We start from the raw sequence: 20,251 nt of genomic DNA, 5'->3' as shown, positions 1-20,251 counted from the left end.
GAGGGTTCTAGAGGGGAAGGGGTGGGGGAATGGGTTAGCCTGGTGATGGGTATTAAAGAGGGCACATATTGAAAGGAGCACTGGGTGTTATAGGCAAACAATGAATCATGGAACACTGCATCTAAGACTAATGATGTAATGTATGGTGATTAACATAACATAATAAAATGAAATTAAAAAAATAAGTTGGGATGTATTTGCTCATCTTCAATTTCCTGGGAAAGTTTTTGTGGAATTATATTATTCTTTCCTTAAAAATGTGGTAGGATTCACCTGTGAGGCCATCTAATCCTAAAGCTTTATTGATGGGGAGATTTTAACCAGTAATTCAATTTCTTTAATAAGTACAGGACTGGGGCGCCTGGGTCGCTCAGTTGGTTAAGCGACTGCCTTCGGCTCAGGTCATGATCCTGGAGTCCCGGGATCGAGTCCCACATTGGGCTCCCTGCTCAACGGGGAGTCTGCTTCTCCCTCTGACCCTCTTCCCTCTCGTGCTTTCTATCTCTCATTCTCTCTCTCTCTCAAATAAATAAATAAAATCTTTAAAAAAAAATAAGTACAGGACTGTTCATATTATTTACTACCTTCTTGGTAGTTTGTCTTATAAGAAATTTGCCCATTTCTTGTAAGTTGCTGAATTTATTGACAGAAGCTTGTTCATAATATTCTTTTTAATAGCTATAGGGTCTGTGATTACATTACTTATCTCATTGCTGATATTGATAATGTGTGTCTTCTCTCATTTTGTTCTAAGAGTTTTGGTTAGAAGTTTATTGATCTTTTTAAAGACCCAGCTTTTAGTGTCATTGCTTTTTTCTACTGTTTTTTTTTTCCTGTTTTCCAGTTTACATTGGTTTTAATTTGCTTTTTTTTTCTCATTTCATAAAGTAGAATCTTAGATGGTTTATTTCAGTTATGCAAGATAAATAAATTCTGGAGATATAATGTACAGCAATGTGACTATATCATTAACAATATTGTATTGTATACTTGGAATTTGCTACAAGGGTACATTTAAATGTTCTTACCATAGGAAACAAAATGGTAATTGTGTGAGGCAAAGGATATATTAATTAGCTTGAATATTTTATAATGTATGTGTCTCAAACCATCAAATTGTGCACCCTAAATAGATGGAGGATTTAATGTAACCAAAGGTTATGTAGTTTCCCCAGGAGAAAACTGCATCCAACGACTCATCAGTGCAGATGTATAAAGAAGGCTTTTTGGCCAGCTCCAGAGTTCCTCAAGGGATTGGATAGTTTGTATTGTGACTGAGTCACAACTCAACTCTCCCTCTGCTACTTCTCCCTCCCTACTTTCTTTACTCCCTCCCAGGTGTATTAACTCCTTCCCTGAATGTATTTCCAATAATCTTCCTGCATACAAATCTATTGAGACTCTGACCAAACAGGCAGTTTTTAAATGGTTATAGACACACCAAGCTATGTTCCAGAAATTCTATTTCTGGATATTTTCTCCAAAATAACTGAAGCTATATGTCTAAAGAAGTATGTGAATAAGAATATTTAGGAATGTTCATAATAGAGTCATAACAGCACCAAATGGGAACAATCCAAATGTCTTTTAGCAGGTAAATGGTTAAACAAATTTTGATATATCCTTACAATGGAATTTAGCAATAAAAATGAATACAGTACTGATACATGCAACACAATGAGTGAGTCTTAAAAACATTACGTTGAGGGACGGGATTCTGACACAGGAGTACATACTATATGATTCCAATTATATAAAGTTTGAGAACATGCAAAACTAAAAATAGTGATGGAAATCAGAATAGCAGTTGCCTTGGATGAGGGAAAATTGAATGGGAAATGGAATGGAGGGACTTTCTGAGGTCATGGAAAAGTTCTATGTCTTAATTTTGGTGGTGGACACATGAGCATATGCAGTTGTCAAAACTCATATAACTGTGAACTTAACATATGCAAATTATTTTTGAAATTAAAAGTGAATAAAATGTTTAAAATTCAGTTGAAACTAAACAATGTTGTTAATAAATGTATTGGAAGTTGGTAAAACTGAAAGAAAAAAGGAAATGATTATCATAACCCTGTCTTTAGTGTGGAGGCGGTTGGTTATGATTCACATTGTGGGGGGACTTCTGCATTGCTGGTGATATTCTATATCTAGACTTGTATGGTGATTATATGGGTATTAGCTTCATAATCACTACTAAACTGTATGTATATGCAGTTTTCTGTATGTATATTTCACACTTATAATATATATATATATATATATATATATATATATATATATATTTGAGAAAGAGAGAGAGAGAGCAGGGGTGGGGAGGGACAGAGGGAGAGAGACAGTCCTAAGCAGGCTCCACGCCCAGTGCACAGTAGAGCCCAACACGGGGCTCGATCTCACAACCCTGAGATCATGACCTGAACAGAAATCAAGAGTCAGACACTCAACCAACTGAGCCACCCAGGTGCCCCGCTTATAAAAATATATTTAAAACAAATATATTTGACAAAGGAATGATATTCAGAATATACAAGGAATTTCTACAAACTAACAAGCAAAAAACAATGCACTATAAAAAAGGGCAAAATAAACGAGTTTCACAGAAAAAGAAGCACAAATGGTCCATATACATTTTAAAACAGCTTTAATTAGCTATAGTTCACATGTCATATAATTCATCCATTTAACTGTGCAATTCAATGTTTTTAGTCATGTATTTATTTACCTGTTAGTTATCCATCACTCCTCTGCCTGTGTGTGTATGTCTTTCTCTCTGTGTACCTCTCTGTCTCTCATGCACACACACACACACACACACACACACACACACAGAAACACACCCTAGAATGTAAGATCCTTGTGGACAGGGATTTTGTCTTATTTACTTGCTGGGTCCTAATATCCAGAATGGTGCCTCAGAAGAGTAAGTCCTCAATAAATATTTGTTCATTGACTAGGGTGAAGGTATTGAAGGTAGAGAGAAGTGAATTGATTTGAGGAAGTTCTAAGACCTAGCAATAGACAGGGTGTGGGGACTGAAGAGAGGGATGTGTCATGGATGAAGTCTCAGATTTCTGATTTGGGCCATTCGGTGGTTGGTGATGTCAATAACAGAGATACAGAACATTGGAGGCAGAGCAGAATTGGAAGCTACAAATGACTGGAGAAGAATGGCATGTTGTAGTGGAAAGAGCATGGAGGTAAAAGGCAGCAAAACTGGGTTAAAGTCCTGAATTTCTGGTGTGATTCTAGTCAGACCACTGCCCATTTCTGGGCCTTTTTTTTTTTTTTTGTGAGGTGATGGACTTGGGTTATACATAACATAAAATTTTTGGTAAATATTTCAAGACATACAGAATCTGACCACAGAGATATGTTACATTGAGTCCATGCCCTTAACTGGCCTCTAACAGGTAATATAAACTTGTCAGTAACATCAAAGCTTCACCCAGGGATCTCTGGAATTTCCAGAGTGTGGTAGCACAGGAGCTCCCAAGCAAGTCCCTCACCTATGCTTCGCCTGGAACACAAAGTATGTTCTTCCTTTACTATATCTGCCACCACTGTGCACTTCCAAGTCCAGGGAAGCCAGGCGGGGGCAGCTTTTCACTACTGCCACCACCTGAAATTCCTCACACAGCAGTGATGATAGGTTCACCAAAGCTGCTTATATATTTATAAATTTATATTGCTATAAATTACAGTTATAAATTATATTTATAAGCTTACACACCTCATTCTTATTATAAATTAAATAAAATATTAGATTTGTATATAATTTATTCTATATATATAAAACAATAGGGACAGTGAAGATGACAATGATGATGATTAAGAAAATGCTAAATTTGAGAATAGAAACAAGGAAAAATAACTGGACAATAATAACATATAAGATGCAAAAGGGCAGCAAAAATTAAAATGTTCTAAGATCATTGTGCAGTTTGAGAGGACTGTAGATACAGTGGTTACTTTTAGACTCATTTAGTCAATTGTGCATATAGAATACTCAAAGTATTCTAAATAGAATATATAACCTTCCAAACCAGTAGAAGGGAAAAGACTTCAATCTAAAAACAAAACAAAACAAAACTTGATTAATGTATTGCATGGCAGGGAAGGAGAAGAAAGAAGCATAGAAACAGAAAGCACAAAATATGATAGTAGAAATAAGTCCAAATATAACAATAATTACAATAAATGGAAACAGAAGGAAAGCAGGAAGCAGGGGTTTCTCCCTGGGCAAAGCCTATGCCACCCCAGCCCTAGTCTATCATCTTCTAGTGCTATAAATCCCAGGTCAAGATCCCTGGACACTGCGGCATGCTCTGCAGGTATCTGTGATAGAAAGGCCAGGCTATGGGGTCTCATCTCTGAAGTTGCCTCAAATCCTACCCACACTCCTGCCAGCAACAAGAGGTAGGAGAACATCCCTCCACCCAGCTCCTGTCTCAGCCTGCTGGGGCCCATGGTCTCCTAGGGTCCTGCCACCTGGCCAAGCCTACCAGTAAGAAGGTTTGTAGATTGGGTCATATGGGCCTGTTGGTAGAGTTTATGGCCACCAGAGCTTCTGGTGGAATTGAGAAGGCAGAAGGGACACAGGTTTGGGCCTGGGCTTTCTCTTTTCTTTGAAACCTGGATCCTTCCTGGTTTTGTTGTTGTTGTTGTTCTTTATTTTCTGTTTCCCTTAACACAGTACATGTAACATAGTAGATGTCCAATACATTTAATTGAATAAATGAACGAATGTAACTTCAGCCTCCACTGTCTCTGTGTTGCTAAATACAGTGGCTAGTTTGCAGTCTTTTCCTCATTGGATAACTCTGCAGAATGTGACAACGTTGATGGTTGGAAATCAAAATCACCAAATTTGGCAGATTGTGTCCATAGAATGCACAATTTGCCCCATGATTTGAACCTGCAGTGCTGGAAGTAGGAAACAGGGTTTCTGGCAGTGGAGCCTGGGAAGATACATGACACAAAAGTCCTAGAAAGAGGGACCCTTTACCTGAGAGTGAAGCCAATTTAGCAGAGAGAATTACTGCCACTGCCACTGCCACTTCCACACTTTTAGAGTCCTGATTGCCTCCTGCAGTCTAGCCAAGGAGGGAATCCCAAAGAGAAACACTTGCTGACTGCTTTCCCAACCAAACCTCCATCTGCCCCTGCTTCCCCAAGCCCAGTGGGAGCCCCTTGCCCTAACTAACTTTACTAGTTTGCAACTGGTGCCTGGACCCAAAGTCTCAACTTCCAAATTCAGGAGCACTAGCAAAGCCAACCTAAGAAGAGGACAGCAGGCCCAGCCTCTCACCACTGTGCCTCAGTAGTTGCAAGGAAAAATGAAGGGGGGGAAATTGGAGGAGGAGACGAACCATGAGAGACTATGGACTCTGAGAAACAAACTGAGGGTTCTAGATGGGAGGGGAATGGGGGGATGGGTTAGCCTGGTGATGGGTATTAAGGAGGCCACGTTCTGCATGGAGCACTGGGTGTTATATGAAAACAATGAGTTGTGGATCACTACATCAAAAACTAATGATGTATTGTATGGTGACTAACTAATATAATAAAATTAAATTAAAAAAAGAATTCTTTAAAAATAAATAAGTAAATAAATTTGACTCCTCTAAGGACCTCATGTAAGTGGAATCATAGAGTATTTGTCTTCCTATGACTGATTTATTTCACTTATCATAATGTCCTCATGCTGTAGCATGTGTCAGAATTCCCTTCTTTTTTTGAGACTGAATAATATTCCATTGTATATGTATATATCACGTTTTGTTTATCCATTCATCCATCAATGGACATTTGGTTTGTTTTCACCTCTTGGCTATTGTGAATAGTGCTAAGAACATGGGTGGGCAAATATCTCTTCAAGACCCTACTTTCAAATCTTTGGGGTATATACTTGATGTGTAATTGCTGGATCAATATGATAGTTCTCTACATTATCACCAACACGTTTTTTTTTTTTTTTTGAGCGTTTATTTTTTTCCTTTTTTATTGTTATGTTAATCGCCATACATTACATCATTAGTTTTTGATGTAGTGTTCCATGATTCATTGTTGTGCATAAAACCCAGTGCTCCATGCAGAACGTGCCCTCTTTAATACCCATCACCAGGCTAACCCATCCCCCCACGCCCCTCCCCTCTAGAACCCTCAGTTTGTTTTTCAGAGTCCATCGTCTCTCATGGTTCATCTCCCCCTCCAATGTTTATTTTTTTATAGAAGCCATCCTAATGGGTGTGAGGTGGTATTGTGGTTTTGGTTTGCATTTCCCTAATCATTAGTGATTCTAAGCACCTTTTCATGTGTTTATTGGTCATTTCTATATCTGCCTTGGAGAAAAGTCTATTCAAGTCCTATGCCCATTTTTTAACCAGGTTGTTTCTTTTTATTGTTGTTTGGTTATAAAAGTTCTTTATATATTCTGAATATTAACCCCTAATCAGATATATGATTTACAAATATGTTCTCTCCCATTCAATGAGTTGCCTTTTCACTATGTTGGTTGTGTCCTTTGATGCATGGAAGTTTTTAATTTTGATGTGGTCCAACTTATCTACTTGTCCTTTTGTTGCCTGTGCTTTTGGTGTCATATCCAAGAAATCGTTCTCACATACAATATCATGAAGTTTCTCCCCTATGTTATCTTCAAAAGCTTTTATGCTTTAAGCATATATGTTTAGGTCTTTGATACATTTTGAGTTAATTTTTGTATATGGTGTAAGATGAGGGTCCAATTTCATTCTTTTGTATATAGATACCCGCTTGTTACAAGACCACTTGTTGAAATTCCTCAGCTCTTAAAGAAAGAAGCGACAAGGAATAGGGTGACTGAACAAGGCCCTTCCTCTTGATGAGATACTAACTTGCTTAAGGAACCTGGGCTATTTATTCAGCTTCTGTTCTTTCATCATTCATTCATTCATTCATTTCCCATTGATTCATAGAGTGTGCAGTGTCCAAACACAGAGCCCACAACCTATATAGAACTTAGAAGGAGGAAGAATATTCTTTATTTTTATTAACCTCTCACTGAAATTTAGCATTATGGATAATGAATGCAGGCAACCAACCACAGGAAGATTAGCAGTACCTCTGACTGTCACCAAGAGAAATCCCTGATATTTTCATATCATGTTACTGTGGCAGCAGATCTCTTCAAATATCCTTTACACTTGTCACTACTTTCAGATTACAGTAATTATTAGACCTGCCATTCAATCTTATTATTTAATGCATCAGTGAAGATGCATATATATTTTATAATATCATGACTGTGATTTAAAAGGTGTTTTAATAACTGTATTTCAATAAAATTGCTTTACTTTGTAATCCTACCTATTTTGTTTCATGCATTAAAAAACATTCTGAGAGGAGCCCCACAGACTTCCCCAGGTGAGCAAGGAGGTTAGGAAACCCTGCCCTGTGTTGGCCACTGGGGACACAGTAGCCCACGACACAGCCTTGGAAAGATCTCAGATGCTGGGATTAGGAGGGTACACAAATGTGTAGATACAACATAGTATGGTGATTTCTGTGCCAGGGGCACTAGGCATTGTGGAAGCCGAGCAGACTGCACAACTCTACACAAAAGTTGACCAGCCATTTCTCAGAGGTCTCTTTGTATTAGGAGAGACCATCCACTTGTCAGCCTTGAGGAGGTCCTGCCCTTTGTGACCTGTTCGCCTCCTTTTGTGCAGATAATGAAATTCAGAGGAACCAGCCCTGCCTCTCTTGGCAGCAGAACATTAGCTCCCCTTCCCCCTCTTCTGCTGACACCAGATATATTCAGCTGTGGAAGCAGAGATGCTCACTGAGCTCTTGGTAGCTATGGAAATCCCAGGGTTTCCCTAGCAACAGCTCTGGTTCGGCCTTGTTGCTAGGGAACGCTGGGATTTCCTAGGCTGCCCCATAAGCAAGACTTCTCTAGACCAAGGGCAGAAGTGTGAGAACAACTGTGGATCTGAATCTTAAGGAATGGATGGTCTCCCTTGATTCTAATAATTTTAGGTCATCCTGGCCCATTGCCAGGTGAAAGGGGGATGCACACTGGGTGAGAGGTCTTAAGAAGGGGATAAGAAGGGAGTGCTGTGCAGTAAGCAAACTAATTAGAAAAGTCCAAATGAGCCCAACAGATGTCAGGAAGTGGAAGACGCTGGGCTTTGGGAAGATTTTCCGTCTTCAAGTCCAGCACTTGGCTGTTTGTAAAGCACTTTCCCTAGGACTATCATGCTTCATGATAGTCCTAGGGAAAGTGCTTTACAAACAGCACTCTTTAAGAGAAAGCCCAAGGTTAGAACCAATACCAGCCTCCCTCATGGGTGTGTAATCTAGGCAATCCCACAGAGCCCCATGCTTAGAAGGGCTCTGAATGGTTGATATAATGCTCTGTCGTCACCTTGAAATTCAACTGTTGAACAAGAAATCCTGGATTTTTATTTTGTACTGGGCTCCACAAATTATGTAGCCAGTCATAATTATAACCCTCATTTTATAAAGGAGAAAATTGACCAATAGGGAGCAGATATAATGAGCCCAAGTTCATTTGTCAGAAAGCACACCTCAGGGGCCACTGTATCTGTCCTTAGCTGCTTTCGGACACTAGCAGCTGGAGGTACTTAACCCAAAAAGGCCTTCAGTATGGCCTGAGATCTACTTGGCAGGAAGATAGGAATGGCCAGAGTCATGGTCCCCTCAGTTGGGTTCTGGGGGTTGAACAGAGAACTGGAGAAAGCAGAGCTTTGGGGAGGTCCAGTCTAGTAGAGGAGACTGCCAGCATTAAAGAGATACAATTGGAATAAGGGTTGAGGTGGTGGCAAGTCTGTGGGAAGAGGTAGCAGTACTGGTTCTGCTTGTGTCTTAGAAAGCCCTGAAGAGTATATCTGCTTCCTATTGCCCTGGATTCTTTAGAGAGTGGACTTGTCCCATCTCTTTGTCCTCGAGGCACTAATTCTATGGCAACATGAGAATTCCCATGCAAAATTATACACATATTTAGTGAGACTTCCTGCATACCAGACTCTGGGATGATATCTGTGCACAGATGAATTGTATCCCCCCAAAATTTATCTTGAAGTCTCAACAACGTTACCTCAGAATGTGACTATATTTAGATACAGGATCTTTAAAGGGGCAATTAAAATTAAATGAGGTCTTATGGGTGGGCCCTAATCAAATCTGATGGTGTCCTTATAAGAAGAGGAGATTAAGACAAATACATACAGAAAGAAGAGTATGTGAAGACACAGAGAGAAGAGGATCATCTACAAGCCAAGGACAAAGCCCTCAGAAGGAACCAACTCTGCTGACACTTGGATCTCAGATTTACAGCCTCCAAAACTGGGAGACAATATGTTTCTGTGTCTAAGCATCCAGTCTGTGGTACTTGGTTATGACAGCCCAACCAGACTAATACAATATCCTTCAGTGCTTCCAGTCCTGTGAGGTAAGGACTATGACTATCTTACAGAGAAGAGACCCAAAACTCGGAGGTTAGTATCTTGTTCAGAGTTTCACAAGCTACCAGGTATCCATGCCAGGACTCCAATTTAGCTTCATCTTCCCCCAAACCTGTGTTTACAGCTCAGCCAGACTGGATGAACTGCATCCCAGCTCACCCAATTCTGAACATCTGGAGCATTTCAGGGTATGTCTGTCCCTCTGCTCTCTTGTGGGCTCAGGGACTTCTGGCACAGTTCTCCTGCCCTGGTGCCTGTGACCATTATATTTCTGCCTAGAGTTTCAATGTCTCAAAGCTTCTTGGTGGTTGGCACCCATGTCCCAGGCTGAGATGATCACCCTGGTTGGTTTCTTTCACAGAAAAACTCTGAAGCCATATTGACATTGGTCCTGAAGACCAAACAAAAGTGGATATGCAAGACCTTTGATAGGTGTCATGAAGCAAAGTCCCTAAGCCCTTCAGCACCAGGGGTACTCCTTTCTTTAGTGTTAAAGTGGCTGCACCAGGAACTCCCATATTCTGCTGCCTTCATGTGGGGAGCAATTAAGCTGTCTTTGACTTTCTCCTTTCATGCCCAAGGCAGCCAAGTATCTCTCTAAGCAAAGAACTATCTACTCAGAGAAAACTGTGTCACTCCCCTGGAAAGGAAAAGCAAATGCAGGTAGTTAAGGAAATTTTTCTTCTTTTTTCTTTAAAAAAAAAAATTTCTAGGGGTACCTGGGTGGCTCAGTCGGTTAAGCATCTGCCTTCGGCTCAGGTCATGATCCCGGGGTCCTGGGATTGAGTCCCCCATCACATCAGGCTCCTTGCTCAGCAGGGATCCTGCTTCTCCCTCTGCCTCTGCCTGCTACTCCCTCTGCTTGTGCTCATGCGTGCTCTCTCTCTTTCTCTCTCTGTCAAATTAATAAATAAAATCTCTAAAAAATTTTCTAGGTTAACAGTGTTTTATCAAGGTATAATTTATACCCAGTAAACTGCACAGATCATAAGTGTAAAGCTTGATGAGAAATTTGACAAGGGTACACTCCCATGTAAGCATCACCAAGGTCAAAATGGTAGTTGTGATTTTAAATAGAAATCCCTACCTCTCTGCTACAATGTCTCCCCATACATAGTATGCCAGCTCTGACCATGCTAGGTATTGGGCCCGAAGGATGTAGAGTTGAAGCACAAGGTCAGTGGAGTGGGTGATCTTGCTAATCTAGCAGGACCAGAGCTATGACAGAGAGGACAGGGGCTGGGGGAGCACTGAGGGGAGTACAGATCCAGCCCAGGTCAGTCATGAAAAATTCCCCTAAAGCATGTGACAGGTAAGCTGGATCTTGTAGGCTAAGAGTTAGTCTGCTGCGGGGTGAGGAGAAATAAGAGGACATTGTAGACAAAAGGATGGCTGACGTCTTAGCAGTATCAAACAGCTTAGGAGAAAGAGTTCAGAATAAATGGGGTGGCTTATAGGGTGCCACGGGAATCAAGAACAAGATATGATTATAGAAAAATGAAAACGAGCTTCTTGTCTGACTTAGAAGCTTTTCCTGAGGCCAGAACAGTCAGTGCCTGTCTAACGTTCATGTCAGGTTTTATTGCTTGTGGTCAAAGGCTGTTGCACAATACGTGGGGCAAAGAGCAGGGATTGCGTGATTCTCTTAGCAACATCCAGAATAAATTTGAGTCTCTGCCTGAAATGTGACATTGCAGAGCAAGTTACATAAATGGAATTATCTAATGGTTCACAGCATAAATTGATCAAGTCATCTCAAATCAGCTTAGCACTGATATTTAAAGCAGTCAGTATTAAAGAGATGTTCAGTTATAAAACCTAAATGCATGTTTCACGTCATTGTCCCAACATGTCATTTTCTTCCTCCTTAAACATTTGTTTTATTTTGTCACCGGAATGTATCTTTTCAAGCTGCCTTAAGTCCTTTCTTGAAAAAATTAAAGTATACACATAGATGACCACATACATAGGTACATCAGAGATAGTCTGTCATTTCACACCTTTCCTGACATAAATCAAAACATCATATACACTGAAGTCTGATTTGAGACCATTTCTTCTGTTCCAATAGTCATATATTTGTTCCTTTCCCTATACCACACTGTCTTTACTTGCTGAGCTTCCTTCCCTTTAAACATTCAAACATTCTCAAGTCTCTCCCACTAAAAAACAAAACAAAGCAAAACAATTCTTCTGCATGACCACTAGCTACTACCCTTCTCTTCTTACTCTTTTATAGTAGTCTCTACTTTCTCACCCACATTCAACTCCTAAGCCACCACAGTCTGATTTCCACAGACATTTCTCTTTCTAAGATATGTCTCTTGACACACTTTCCCCTCACTTAGTGACATTCTTGCAGTCACTTTCCTTATTTTCAGTCTTTTTGCTTTGCCTCCCCTCCTCTTCCCATTTTTTAAACACTGAAGCCCCTGAGACTCTGGTCCTGGGCAAATTTTCCTTGGCATGCATGATATACAGTTACCCCAGGAGTGCTCTCCACATCTATATTATTTATGACATAAGTGATGCTACATTTTCATAAAACACCATTTATTTTTCCTCCTTTACTTGGAGCTAGACCACATTTCCTAGAATCCCTTGTGTTCAGTGCAGTCATGTGACTGAATTCTGACCAATGGGTATAGGAAAAAGAGATATATGACATTTGCAGGTCTGGCCACTCAAACCTCACACATGGTCCTCCAAGATCTCTGTCTTCAGTCCTCTGCCAGCCAGGTGCAAAGAAGCCAGTGGCAGTCTTGGAGTGCTTAGGGCCTGTGGAGATTCTAGACAGAAGGAAAGTAGATCCCCAATAGTTCGTGTGGAGTAGGGCCCAACCCCCACTCCAACCCACCCCCACTGATTTTGAACTACAACATAAGTGAAAAATAATCCTTTTTTGAGTCAGCTCACTGAGATACAGAGATTGTTTGATACAGCAGTTAGCATTCCCCAACTAATACACTATTTCTATGCTAATGACAACCAAGCATGTGAATTCCAGGCTTGTACTTCTCATCGTGCATCAAATAATTTCCTGTGGTGCCCAAAATGATAGGATAGAAATTGTTTTTTAAAGTAGATTATTAGCAAGTCACAGAAATTCATTCATTTATTCAACACATATTTATTGAGTGTCTATGGTGCACCAAACACTGTGCTAGGCTCTAAGGTTGCAATGATGAGCAAAGATAAATCCAGTCCTCACTCTCATGGAGTTCAGCGTTAAGTGGATGACAGTGAATTCTCACATATCTTTATTATATTCCAACTGGCATAAACTTCCTCAGCACTTGCTGCTTCACCCAAATACATCATCCATAAAACTGAGGCCACCCCTCTGCAGTCCCTAGAAGCCACTCTTATCTCCTTTGTGAAGGGGTACAACTGGATCTAGATGGTGCAACTCCCCTTTCTTTTAAGAATTGTTCAGGTTTGATAAGAGACTCTTAACTCTAGGAAACAAACTGAGGGTTGAGGGAGGGGTGGTGGGTGAGAGGGGACGGATAATTGGGTGACGGGCATTAAGGAGGGCATGTGATGAAATGAGCACTGGGTGTTGTATGCAACTGATGAATCACTGAACTCTACCTCTGAAACTAATAATACACTATATGTTAATTAATTGAAATAAGATAAAATAGGGGCACCTGGGTGGCTCAGTTGCTTAAGCGTCTGCCTTCGACTCAGGTCATGATCTCAGGATCCTGGAATCGAGCCCCACATCAGACTTTCTGCTCAGTGGGAAGCCTGCTTCTCCCTCTCCCACTCCCCCTGCTTGTGCTCCCTCTCTCGCTGTGTCTCTGTCAAGTAAATAAATAAAATCTTTTTAAAAATTAAATTAAATTAAAGGTTTTTAAAAAGAAAAAGTATTGTTCAGGTTTTAATTGTGGTTAAAATATGCATAATATAATACTTATTATTTAACCAATCATAAGTGTACAACTCAGTGACATTAAATATATTCACACTGTTGTATAGCCATTACCACTATCTATACTTAAATTTTTCATCATCCTCAGCAAAGCTCTGTACTCTATAAACAGCTCCTCTTTCCCCCTTCCTCCAACCCCTGGTAATCTTTACTTTCTGTCTCTGTAAAATTGCTTATTCTAAGTATATCATATAAATGGAACTATATAGTATTTGTCCTTCTTTGTCTGGGCTTTTTCACTAAGTATAATGTTTCCAGGATCCACCCATGCTATAGCATATATAAAAATTTTTTTAAAGATTTTATTTATTAATTTGAGAGAGAGTGAGAGCAAGAGAGATCACAGAGGGAGAGGGAGAGGGAGAAGCAGACTCACCGCTGAGCAGAGAGCCTTATATGGGGCTCGATCCCAGGACCCTGAGATTATGACCTGAGCTGAAGGCAGACGCTTAACCAACTGAGCCACCCAGGAGGCCCAGCACATATAAAAATTTAATTCTTCTTTATAACCAAATACTATTCCATTGTGTACATATACCACGTTGTGTTTATCAATTCATCTGTGTATGGACACTTGACCTTTTGACCACTATGAATAATGTTATTATGAACATGGGTGTGCAAATATCTTTTCAAGCCCCTACTTATAATTCTTTTGGTAATGTATCTAAGAGTGAAATTGTTGGGTCATATGATAGTTCAATGTTTAACCTAAGAAACCACCAAACTGTTTCCCAAAGTGACTGCACCATGTTACAATCCCACCAGCAATGTGTCAGGGTTCCCATGTCTCTACATCCTCACCAACACTTGTTATTTTCTGGCTTTTTTTTTTTTTTTTTTTGGTATGGCCACCCTAATATGTGTGAAGTGTTATTTAATAACATCTTAAAAATATAAGTCATACATCAATACAATCTTGAAGAAATTCAAACTCAGGACAGAATAAAAGGAAGAAATCCACTTCACTCTAGCCCCCTCCAAACACCTTCCTCTCTCCAGAGAAAACCACTATTAAAAGTTTGGTGTGCCTCCTTCCAGACCTCGTTTTCTGCATTTATATTCTTACGTAGGGTATGAATGTAAGATTATACATAATGTATACACATAATGTCAGTAATGTCAGTTTCCATCCTTCTTCCCACTCATTCCATTGTTCTTTCTGTTAGAGAAGTTCCGTCTGTGAAATCTTGCCCTATACCTTATCTGACTGATTATAATGTGGTCTTTGATTTCCAGCAGAACTTTGGTGTCTATTTCATGCAGAACGCATTTCAGATCTGTTCTGGGGATGACCTTTTCCTATTACATATACCAACAGCTCTTTATGCTCCTTTCTCTCTCCGAAGTTATCTTCTTTTGTCTGGAGGGGAAAAAAAGAATTAGAAAGATTTTCTCCGCTTTGAAGAGAACAATGGTCTAAGAGTTCCAAATGGGAAACAAGCAATGTTTGATAGGAGATTGCCCTCTGCTGGCTGTATTAGTTGGGGTTCTCCAGAGAAACAGAACCAATAGATTATACGTATATATATGTCTATTTATCTATCCAGAGACAGAGAGAGACAGAGGTGGATGGATGGATGGATTATAAGGAATTGGCTCACACAATTATAGAGATCTGCAGGGTAAATCATCAAGTTGGAGGCCCAAGAAAGCCAATGGTGTAAGTCTCAGTCTGAGTGTGAAGGTCTAAGAACCAGCAGAACCAATGGTGCAGTTCCAGTCTGAAGGCTGGAGCAAAGAAGGGCTGATGTTTCAGTTTGAGTTAGAAGGCAGGAAAAAGCCAATGTTCCAGTTCAAAGGAGGAATTCTTTCTCTGATACTGGGGGAAGGGTCAACCTTTTTGTAAAATGCATACCTTCTACTGATTGGATGAGGCCCACCCACATTAGGAAGAGCAATCTACTTTCCTCACTCTATAGATTTAAATGTTACTCTCATCCAAAACACCATCAGAGAAATGCCTAAAATAATGTTTGACACCGTGTAACCCAGTCAAGTTGATACATAAACTTAATCATTGCACTGGTCACGTGAACCACTTTGGGGGCCTAAACCCATAGCAGGAAGCCGTGGTGCATTTAAGTAATTATCCTGATGGGTGTTGTAGACAATCAAAAGTTTAAGTGAAAAATTAAGATAGAAATCATGTAAGCCAAACCAGAGAGAAAGAGAATAGGATAAACCAACCAGTTTCCACTTAAAAGTATTTGAACTCATTGAAATAAGAAGCAAATTGTCTTACTTAGAAGAGGGCTAGAGTAGAAAGAACATGAGCTTTAGAGTCAGAAACTCTGAGCTTGAGTCTTGGCTTTCATGCTTAACCTTCCTGAGCCTCAGTTGCTTTATATGCAAAATAGGGTAATAATTATCCATGCCCAACACTCATAATGCAAGGATCAAGTCCTTTCTAAATCACAAAGAGTTTGGGAAACGCTAGGTCTGGGAGTTAATAAGCCACTGTTCCTAGAATGAACTATTAAACCTGACCAGCAAGAGACAACTGGCTGTGGGGCCAGAAAATAACTAGAACTTGGGAAAAAATAATAATGACATTTTGAGGACCTGGGAAAAAGGCAGGAAGTAAAATAGCACAAGAGCATAATTTGTGATCCCACTGCTAGAGACTCCAGAAGGGAATGTGGCTGCCGGAAGATGGGGATTCTAAAAAGGAGAAATCTGCCTCTATCGCTTCACATTTCAGAGTTGTCCCAGAAATTTCTCAATCTCAACTAATCCAAATTTAAAAAAAAAAAATTCTAAGTCATGGAACACCTGGGTGGCTCAGTCAGTTAAGCATCTGCCTTCGGCTCGGGTCATGAGCCCAGTGTCCTGGGATCGAGTCCTGCACTGGGCTCCTTGCTCAGCAGGGAGCCTGCTTCTCCCTCTGCCTGCCACTCCCCCTGCTTGTGCTCTCTCTCGCTCTGACAAATAAGTAAGGTCTTTAAAAAAAATTCTAAGTCAGCCATGTAGCAATGCAGGGAGCCCTCTAAATGAGCTAATAGTGTGAAAAGATATATACTCCCCATCACCCACACAACATAACCCCTACTTTTGGAGTTTACAAGTCCTTAACTTAACCAACCCCTGCCTCCTTCTGCAACTTGCTGTTTTGCACTTTGCTTACTTTGCTGCAGCGTCATGAGCCTCCTCATTGTTCCTCACTCACACTAAGCTCTCTGCTGCCTCAGGGACTTTGCACTTGGTATTTTCTCCGCCTGGTACTCTTTCTCCAGATCCCCACTGGCTTCAGGTCTTTGCTAGAATGTCATCTCCACAGAGAGATCTTCCCTCACCACCTGTCTAAAACAGCACCCCCTCACAGGTTCACTAGACTATAAATCCCATGAAGCTAGGAACTGCGTATTTCTTTCACTTCGGGGCCTGGGGTCAAGGCCTGGGTGCTTGTTAAGTATTTGTTGAATGAATGAATAAATAAATAAATGTAAAAGTTAGAAGGAGTGAACACATCTAACAATGCATTTTTTTTTTAAAAAAAAGCAATGATGTGGATTGCAAAGAAAAATCTCAGGGAGGCTAAAGCTGAAAATGGATTGAAGCTTTCAAAAACTGCTGAAGACAGATAAGTAAAAAGCCTTTTAGTCAGTGCAAGGAAGAAAAAGAGCAACTTTCTGAAAGAAAATAAATCCTCTTTTGTTGGCATATTCCTTCAAGAGGATTGATTTTCAAGCTCAAAAAGGCTGGAGGGAAGAGAGGCGAGATGGCAGGAAATCCGGGCGAGTGGCGAGGTTGTTGGATCCCAGGGGCTCCAAGGAGTGAATAGTTGCCAGGAAGTCTAGACAGGGGCAGACACAGCATTGTAGAGATCCCAGGTCCCATGATGGCAAGGAAGGAAGGACATCACACCAATCCAAATTTGGGTTGAGGTGGTAGCTTCAGAAATGAAAAAGGAAGGGGTGGATCAGAGTGACTACTGTAGGGTAATCTTGGTGACATTACTAGATGTTCAGGGCAAAGAGGATAAAAGAAACGAAAATTACAAACCTCTAAATGGTAGCAATCTGAAAGCAAAAGGAGAAAGGCAGTGGTTACCGGGAGGCTTAGAAGGGAAGACTGGGGGGTCAGCAGGGAAAAGCTAGAGAAGACAAGTTCTGGTGGTGATGGAGCCTCTGTGAGAGTTTTAGCGGCCCCTGGTGGACATTTGGGTCACTAAATGCGTCTACTATGTCACCGCATGGCCCACTAGAATAGTGTTACTGCTTCACAGCTGTGATCAATACAGACTGACTACTTTTGCTACAGCTGAAGATGTGCAATGCTCCAGTGACCTCTAGAATATAGGGTGTTGAGCTGAGCAGGTCTTGAGATATGGAGCGGAGGAGGGAGCCACATGCTACACGACACCACCGTGGCCATAGAGGGCTCAACAAAAAGGGTAGTACCTGGACTGTGGAGGAACTTGGCTTCATGAGGGAGCAAGAAGTTCTAGTCAAAGGGACATTTCAGTGTGTAGTGAGATGACTGTGCAGATGTAATTGTTGGTAAAATGCTGCTTTGAGTGTATTACTCCCTTTGAGCGTGCTGCCAAAACTCTCAGTATTTGAAAGTGTGACAAAAACAAGCATTTAAAATCTGATAGAAGGGGTACCTGAGTGGCTCAATGGGTTAAGCATCTGCCTTTGGCTCAGGTCATGATCTCAGGGTTCTGGGATCGAGCCCCGCATCAAGCCCCGACTGGGGGCTCCTTGTTCAGTGGGAAGCCCGCTTCTCCCTCTGTCTGTTACTCCCCCTGCTTGTGCGCTCTCTCACTCTCTCTCTCTCTCTGACAAATAAATCTTAAAAAATAAAATAAAATCTGATAGAAGGTGAACAGAACCCAAGAGACACCCCAGGGCAGTCAATGTACATTTCTGCCCTTTAATGCCCTCTCAACATCCTGGGTCCAGCATCAATTCCATGTCTGAAAGACAGGGATTGAGCTACCTCCTTTCTTTAAACAACTTTCTGAGACAGATTTTACTTATATCAAGGCTAAGTATGGCTATCGATTAAAGCAGCTCTTCCTAGCAGTTGGAACACTTTGGGGCAAAGAAAAAGACTATTCCACTGGAGAGTTCTTTCAAGGAAGTTCACTATATCCCTGAGTTACCAAGGAGGCCCACAAGGCCCAACAGGAACCAACTTCTCCTTTTCCATCCTTCCCCTAAAGCCCCCATTCCCATCATTTCCCTGGATCTCTCTGCTGCAACCTCATAGGAAGTGACCACAGCTCCCTTCCCCATCCCCACCCCTCCACCCCCTACACCTCTCTGTCCCAGCTCCATATGAAGGCACTTCTGCTTCCTCTTTATCCACTTCCCTGCCACCTCCCTATGACTCTATCCGGTCCATGGCACATCAGCCAACTTCAGCTGCCTCTCCTTCCCAATATCCAGCTCGACATGGAATGCTGTCTCTTGCTCTCCAACCTACCACACCCCTACACTTCTCTACTCCACCCGCATGTGAACTAACCTCTGCTCTTATTCCCCTCAACTCCACATGAAGGAATCTCTTCCTCCCTTCCCCCTCAATCTCATGAACCAATCTCTGTGCTCTCTATGTCAAATCCCACCCCACTCCCCTACAGCTCCCTGATCCAGTCCCACGTGAACCCACCTCTGCTCCCCCAACCTCCCCATCACCCCCCTCCAAGCACCTACAGCGCTGGGCCATCTATATAGAAACTAACCCTTGCTCCCTTTCTCTCCCCTTTCTCTCCACCCCCAAAATCACTCTTTCCTGCCCTAGTGGACTGGCCTTGGGCCCGCTACTTCCCAACCCCTTCTCACTCTCCAGGATCTAATTCTTCCCCAGTTGAACTGACCTCTCCTACCTCCCTCACTCCATCCTACCCTACTCTCCATACGTCTCTCTAGGAGACTCCTGTTCCCTCTTTCTCCCTTCCCCTCGTCCTCCATTCCCCTCCAGCTCTGTAGATCCTCCCCGTGAACTGAGTGGGCAGAGTAGTCTGTCTCTCCCTTCCTATCCACCCTTCCCTCCACCCTCCACATCTTACCTAACTACTCCTACACTTCCCTGGCCCAGCCTCACAGAAACTTCTTCTACTTCTCTGTCCCCACGCCCTGCCATCTCCCTTACACCTCTTGGTCCATCCCCACCTGAGCTGACTCTGCCCCCTCCCTCCGCATTACCCTCCACCCGCTCTACAACTCTCTACATCATCTGCACCTGCACTGACCTCTCCTACCATTTCTTCCCCATCCCCTCCGTTCCCTTCAACTGCCTGGTCCAGCCCTTCATAAACTGACCCCAGCCCTCTCTCCATCCACATTCCGCCACCCCTTGCAGCTCTCTTTTCTGCCTCCACATGAAGCAGTCCCAGCTGCTTCTCTGTCCCCCTATCCTTGCCCCCCCATGTGACTCTCTTCCAGTCCCACACCCATTGATCTGTGCTGCTCCCTCCCGTCCCCATCCCTCCCACTGAGCAACGGCAAACCTATTTTAAAATGGCTGGCAGGCACCAATATGAGTACCTTATGCTTGTTTTTATCCTTAACGATAACATGTTACTTATCGCTCTCCCTTCCCCCAATATTCCTGACTCTATTTCATTTATAAGAACATTAAGAAGGAGGAGATAAGAATGTTTCCAGGGTGACGGTTAACAGTAAAATAGGAAGTAGGGCCCAGGCTTCTCTTTCCTTTCCAATATTGTATGTCTTTTATCAGATCATATGCCTCTTATTAGAAAACAGTAGTATGACAAAGGTCAAACCCTCCCGGTAAATGCTATCAACTCAGCTTTGGGGGACAGTAAACATAAAAACTTCACAGACCCACATCTAACAACAAAGCTGTGACAATCACACCAAGGAAATGA

The sequence above is a fragment of the Zalophus californianus genome, chromosome X (genome assembly GCF_009762305.2).
Source record: "Zalophus californianus isolate mZalCal1 chromosome X, mZalCal1.pri.v2, whole genome shotgun sequence".
Classification (NCBI taxonomy): Eukaryota; Metazoa; Chordata; class Mammalia; order Carnivora; family Otariidae; genus Zalophus; species Zalophus californianus.
The sequence above is the reverse complement of the archived record's forward strand: the minus strand, read 5'-3'. Positions refer to the sequence as shown.